Source organism: Cajanus cajan, chromosome 2, assembly GCF_000230855.2.
Source record: "Cajanus cajan strain Asha chromosome 2, NIPB_CcT2T_4, whole genome shotgun sequence".
Lineage (NCBI taxonomy): Eukaryota > Viridiplantae > Streptophyta > Magnoliopsida > Fabales > Fabaceae > Cajanus > Cajanus cajan.
The window spans coordinates 54,322,127-54,329,096 of NC_138518.1; the positions used below are offsets into that span (position 1 = coordinate 54,322,127).

General features: G+C 29.4%; 1 non-coding gene across 3 annotated transcripts; it reads left to right on the forward strand.

The window, feature by feature from the left end:
- Window positions 1–3,714: 3,714 nt before the first annotated feature.
- On the forward strand, window positions 3,715–6,473 carry LOC109811232 (uncharacterized). 3 transcript variants are annotated; one of them, XR_014431572.1, is made up of 4 exons: window positions 3,715–3,929; window positions 4,202–4,267; window positions 4,402–4,458; window positions 5,938–6,473. It is a non-coding gene; the product is annotated as an uncharacterized LOC109811232 (transcript). The 3 variants fall into 3 exon arrangements; XR_014431571.1 differs by having other exon boundaries at window positions 3,716–3,929; window positions 4,184–4,267; XR_014431573.1 differs by having other exon boundaries at window positions 3,719–3,929; window positions 4,236–4,267.
- The last annotated feature ends 497 nt before the right edge of the window (window positions 6,474–6,970 follow it).

The following is a 6,970-nucleotide window of genomic DNA, read 5'->3' on the forward strand; positions in this document are numbered from 1 at the left end:
GAGTGTTTGGTTTACTCTCACAAAGAGGATACAAATATTTTCTACACTCACTAAGGTGCATGTTCCTAAGTTACACTTAGAACACGTTATAGTCTACAGAAATAAATACATTATGATACATTTGACTCTATAAGCTCTGTCTCTGGTTTCATTGCTTCATGAGCTTGATATCACTCTTTGTCAACGTCAGCCTTTCAAGGTTTGAAGTTATGACATATATATAGTCTTCTAAAATTTGCCTGTTGCAAATGTCCGTTGAAGCAGAATGTAGTCGTTCATGACTAGTTTGATCTTTCATTTAATGCACAAGATCTTGCATTAAATGTTGCTTCCTGTTTATAGACATTGCGTGAAGTCTTCTTCGTTTTGTTAGTAGCAGTGTCTGACTTTAGCTGAGACCTAAGAACTTTTTGTCCTTTTCCGGTTGCGTAGCTATAGAACGTTGTCTTTATCTAAAAAAGTGATGTACTTTTTCTGACATGCTTTTGCTTTTGACTTGTTTTTCTTCTTCTTCTTTGTCTTTTCCTTTAATCACGCGATCATGTTGAGAGCTTTCGTATGTTCGTAGACGATGCCTGAGTTGTCTCTTGAGACTTGATTTTTCAAATACTTGTATGGCAGTCTTCGTCTGTGTCTGTTAGTCCATGTGCATCTCAAGTCTTATCTCCGTCTGAGCATTAGTCATTAATGCTTTGACTTTCTTTGGTCTAGTCAACATTGTAGATGGACAAACTTTGTTTTCGTCTGGAATACTTTTCAGTCTATGTTGTCCTTCGTCTAATACGTGGTTGACTTTCTTCCGATTCTAGAGCAGCCTTCGTCTGAGTTCTCATGATGCGCTCTAGGTTGTGCTTGACATACCTTTGTCTGATATTTGATTCATTATTGTCTGGCGCACATTTCATATTTCATCTATCATTTGACTTTGTTTCGTGATGTGCTTTGCCTTGGCTTATCTTCGTTTGATACTTGAAGGAGTTCCGTCTTTGGTCTATACGGATTTCATTCAGTGCTTAACCACTTTTGTCTTGTTCTTGACTTAGTCTTGTTTGATACTTCACTACAAGAATTTCGCAGATTAGCGAGGGAATTTAGCGAGGGATATAAATCCAAGCTATTTCCTCGCTAATTAGCGAGGGACTGGCGAGGAATACAATTCCTCTCTAATCCCTCGCTAATTAGCGAGGAAATAGCTTGGATTTATATCCCTCGCTAAATAGGATCATTTTGCGACCAACCTTCATCTCTTCGCAAATTCGTCGCTAAAGCTAGTGCTTATTTAGCGAGGAACTTAGGCCCTCGCTAAATTATGAGCCAAAATATAAAAACGAATTTTTCATCTAGCGAGGGAGTTTTCTTGTCGCAAATCCCTCGCTAATGAGTTATAAGTATAGCCCTCGCAAATGCCTCGCAAATCCGTCGCAAATTAGTGAGGGAAAAGGTCTTTCGCTAATCCCTCGCAAATAAGAGATTTCGTTGCTAGTAGAATTTGAAATTCAAGTATTTGTAAAATTTCTTGAAATAGTAGAATTTCAAATTCTCCTAAAAAAGTAAGAATTTGAAATTCCTCATATTTTTTTCTTTTTATTTTACATATATATATATATATTATCTTATTTGTTATCTCTTCATTTTTTTTAATTATTGAATATTTATAAATATTTTTAAAATTATTAAATATTATCTAATATTAATTTTAAAAATTATTAAATATTATCTAACATTATCTATTAAATAAAACTATTGATTAAAAGATAAAGTATACAAATTTTTAGACTTAATTTATTAAATAAGAAATTCAATATATAACGTAATTACATTCATTAAATAACTCTTTTAAGAGTTACTTTTGAACTCATATATATTTTTTAAAACACACACACACACACACACACACACACATATATATATATATATATCATCAAAAATTTTAAATATAATTTATATGTTTACAATATGAATTTAGTCCGTATATGTTTTGTTTTCTTAATTATGATAATTTAAAATATTTTTTTTTATTTTGATTTATATATGAATTTAGTCTCTGTAAGTTCATGTTTTCTCAATTTTAGTTCTTTAAATTTTTATCCTTATAAATATGAATTTTTCAAATTTTAGTTCTTTAAATATATATTATAATTTTCTTTCACTTTAGTTCATGCAACTTCGTACTAACAACTAAAAATTAGAAAGAAAAAATATAAACTTATATTGACTAAACTTTGAAAAAAAATATTATAAAGATTGAAATTGAGAAAGGATAATCCTATAAGGATTAAAAATAATTTTAAAAAATTGGAAGGATCAACATTAAAAAACTCTAAATTAATATTTAGCTTATATTTCATATATAATATTTGAAAAATTAAAGTAAGCATAAATTATATATATATTAATCAATTTTATCAAGATATTTGTTAATTATCATATTATATATAAAGGAAGTTTTTTTTTTCTAAACATGTATCACGATTTTTTCAAAAACGTTTTTGCTCAACATGTTTTTTTTTTACTCTATCTTTTTTAATAAATTTAATTTAATTTACCTTCTCTCCATAACTCTCTATATATATATATGTGTGTGTGTGTGTGTTTTCTTTTCAATAAACATAACTTTACTTTCTTCTCTCTCGCCACATCAGTATGTTATAATACTTTTCGTTTTTATAAGTTTTTTGTTCCAAATATTATTATATTTTTATACAATTGTAATTTTAGTATTTATATCATATATAAATAAATCTTAAATAAAAATTTTATTATAATGTTGTTAAAAGAAATACTACTTTTTAAAGTATTTATTTTACTACTAATGCATTTTCTATAACTAATAAATATTGCATGATTGTGTGAAAAAAAAAATACACTTACCTTTTCTCCGAAAAAAAATATATAACACGTATAATATTAAGTAATATTCGTTTCAGTAGTTTGAATTGTAAAAATTTTAATCAACTTAATTTAATTTTTTATTTAAAAGTATTCAAAATAAAAGCAATATTAATATTATAAGAGGTAAAAGTAATAAATACTTGAAATTTAAAACAAAACTAATTGCATAGAGTAAATATTTCACTTCATTTTAGTTATTTAATTTTTACTATGTAATTAAAATAGTTACTAGTGACTTAGTGTTGCTTATTTGGAACATTATTGCATTTTTGTTGTTAATATTGCATGTAACATGTATTTAAAATATATTAATATTATAATTAATCAATTCAATTATCCAACCCAATTATGGTGAATTAAATTTGATTAATAAATTTGATATGATCCCATCCAATTCGATTACACCTTATTATTAACACTTCTTTTATTCATAAATTAATATATATATATATATATATATATATATATATATATGATTTTTTTTTAAATTTTTAATTGATATTTGAAAACTCGTATATATCAATTTTTTTATCGACATTTTGTGTGAATCTTCTTAGGTGCTGGTACATAGCAATTAAACTAATTTTATTTAGTTGGTATTTGAGTTAGTTTATTTTGAAGAAATACTTTTTTTAAAAGGATACTTTTAACTACTAAAATAATCTTAAGCTTTAAAAAAATATTTTTAGATTTTTTATTAATAAATATTATACCTTATTTCTAATTTGAAAACATTGCTAATGCAGAATACCAAAGGTATTGATCTGTTTGAGAAGAATCGCACTACACGTTTTTTTTACAAAAAATATATATTTGAGGGGGGGGTTTAGGTTTAGGGTATAGAAGTAGAAGAAAAATAGAATAGAGGGGGAAGTGCGGAAAACCTAGTGGAGTTGGGTGAGAATGGGAATAGCAGGTAGGGTTGGGGAAGTGCTTTCAAGGCATTCACCGCCACACTCGGAATCGCCACCATTTACCTCACTGCCACCTTCTCCGTCAACGTTTACAGAGGCCTCTCTTGGCACAATGCTCAAACCGTAATCTCTCTCCATTTTTTCGTTATCTCTCTGTTACTCTGCTTATTGCTTCAATCTAGGTTTTATGGTCCGTGCCTGTGATTCGTATTGTTTGGACGCCTTTCTATTCATTGCATGATTGTTTTCCAATCAATTAACACTTCCTGCATCAATTCGTTCCTGCCTATAACCTAGCTTGTTGTTTTCGCTTTTCCTCGATTGTTCCTTTTTTCTGCAATTCTTGTTTTGTTCAATTTCTGAAAGGTATGTTCTAGCTTTTTGAGGATATGTAGGGGGATAAAACTAAAATTTCTGGAATTATTGAAGGTGCTTCTGAAGGCAAGGGACGTGGGAGGCAGGTAAAACTAAAATTTCTCTGTCCCGAGTAGAATGTGTTGTTTGGTTCTTTTCATTGAATGCTTTGGAAAGCATGGCTTCCTTATTATTAACAGCGCAGGATTTTTGTTTTCTGAATTTTCTCTGATTCTCTCAGGTTATTGCTGTTGCTAAATCTTCAGACATAGTACTGATGGTTCTTGATGCTTCCAAAGTAAGTGCCATTTTCCATATTCTAATGCAGTCTTTCACTCTGTTGTTACTATTGCTAGTTGATAAAATGGTACGTTGGTTGTTGCAGTAAATCATATTCTAACAAGGGATAATAAGTAGCTAACATATTGTCGACTAATTAAACATTATCATTAAAGAAATCCTTTAAACGGGCCCAGGAGCTAAACTAGTGGTCTTTTTATTTAGAAATTTACTCACTGCCACTTTTAATTTTTCTTTGTAAATATAAACTCACTTGCATAACAAAGTTCCATTATGATTAATTTTTTGATTATATATACATATATTTATCATTTTTCCATTACAATTATTATGAAGATAATGAAATTATAACTTTATTTGATCAATAAATTGATTTGTTCAAATATTTGTGCCACTATTATTTGAGCAATTCTTTCATGTTTTAATCTCTGTTATCAATTGTCATGTAGTTATGTTAACTATAGATTTCCTGACACTACTACAAAATCGAAACTCGGTATAAAAGCATAAAAAGAAAATTAATGATTGTTAAATTGTCAATTTTGAAAACAAAAATGTTTCTATTAAGTATAGTTGTTGGATGTAATTTTTGGAGATTGGAGAAAACATGATATTATCTTAAAAAACAATTAAATGATAAATCAAAGTGTTTTACATAACAAGATTAAAAAGATGTTGAAATCGTACAAAAAAAAAAAGTGTCACCACAAATTGAAACTAGCATGTCATCTTTATTTTATATAAGAAACATATTTGAACTTTACAATCTTGAGACTCTTTGATTTAGAATCAACATAAATTAGTTGATATAAAAAGATTTAAAGGAAATAGAATTTGCAAAATAAAAAGAAAGAGGTGACGAGGAGAAAAAAGAAGAGGATATGAGAGAAGGAAAAAGAAAAGAAAATAAATCTTGATAGACTTAAAGCATACAAAAATAAAAACATAAAATTTGTACACATGAATCAAAATGTAAAAATAATATAGAAACTAAAACATAAAACACAACAACACATACGCATCTTGGTATCAATCATCGTTAACTACTTTTATCAGGCAAACACTTAAATACTTACTTAAAAACTAGAATGGGTAGTTAAACTTAAACTTATCAACTTAGATCTGGTCAACATTAAAGCATAAGAGTCATGGAAGTTTTTTAAAAACTTAAATGACTTAAAAAGTAATCACAACACATTATATTAAATCTTGATCACTTCAAATGTTATTGTGATTTACTTTTTACTCGCATACAAAAGACCCTCTCATTAAATATATCCTTATACGTTGACAATCTTTTGTAGACTAAAAGGTTTTTATCGTGAAGTGTATAACAAAGTTCACAAAAAAAATGATGGTGAATTTGTCTCAACTAGGGCAAAAAAATTTATTGTATGTTATTTTATATTTTAAGATTGATTATGTACTTTTTTAACCTCTTGCTATTTCACTTATTTTATTTATTTATTATTTGTAGGAAACATATGAAGAATCAATGACACAAAAGTATGGAGAAGACACTTCATCTCATCCTGTAATTGATTCTGATCTTTGGTTAAAAGCTGCAGGAGAAAACAACAAGAAAAGAGTGCATTACATGGGACATAGCTTGGATCTTGGAACTAGTAGCTCTACCCAAGCTTCATTTCCAGAGGTTGCAGGTTCCTCTACAAATCTTACGCCTATGACAGAAGAACGGGTCACTACAGTTATAAATAATGCATTGACCTCTTTTTTGCAAACACAATTACCAGAGATGATGAGGCAAATAATTCAGGCAGTTCAACCATCAACAACACCATCAACCAACCAACATAGGGAGGATCAAGGACGAGATGATTTTACTAGCTTAGGTTGATTACTATTTAGGATGTCTCGTTATTTGACTTTTCTTTTTGTAAGACATTAATTAGTTTGGGTTTCTTTAAGATAGTATGCACAAGTTGGATTTTGTAAGACATTTAACAATTTGGTTTTGTAAGAGATATTGTTACATGCAACTTTTATTTTAAATTATGTCGAATTGAAAAAAAATTATGTAGTTGAATTAAGTAGCATATCTACAGGGATTCATGAGAGAATAATGTATATATATATATATAAATTAGGAAGGTTTCGCAAGATATTAGCGAGGGATTAGCGTGGTATTTGTGAGGGAACTCAATCCATATGCTTTGATGGATTTGCGTGGGATTAGCGAGGGATTTGCGAAGGACATATTTGCGAGGGATTAGCGAAGGACATATTTGCGAAGGTTTTGCGACATTTTAGCGAGGGAATTTAGGTTCTACATTTGCGAGGCGATAGCGACGAATTAGCGGCACAAATTTGCGACAGACTAGCGAAGCTGGTTGCAAGGGAAAAGCGAAGGAATGTAGCGAGAGAATTGCGGGGGATATGCATCTGTCGCTAATTAGCGACTTGAATTTAGTGAGGGAATAGTCCTTCGCAAATCCTCGCTAGTCCCTCGCCATTTTGTTTAGCGAGGGATTTGCGAAGGATCTTTCCCT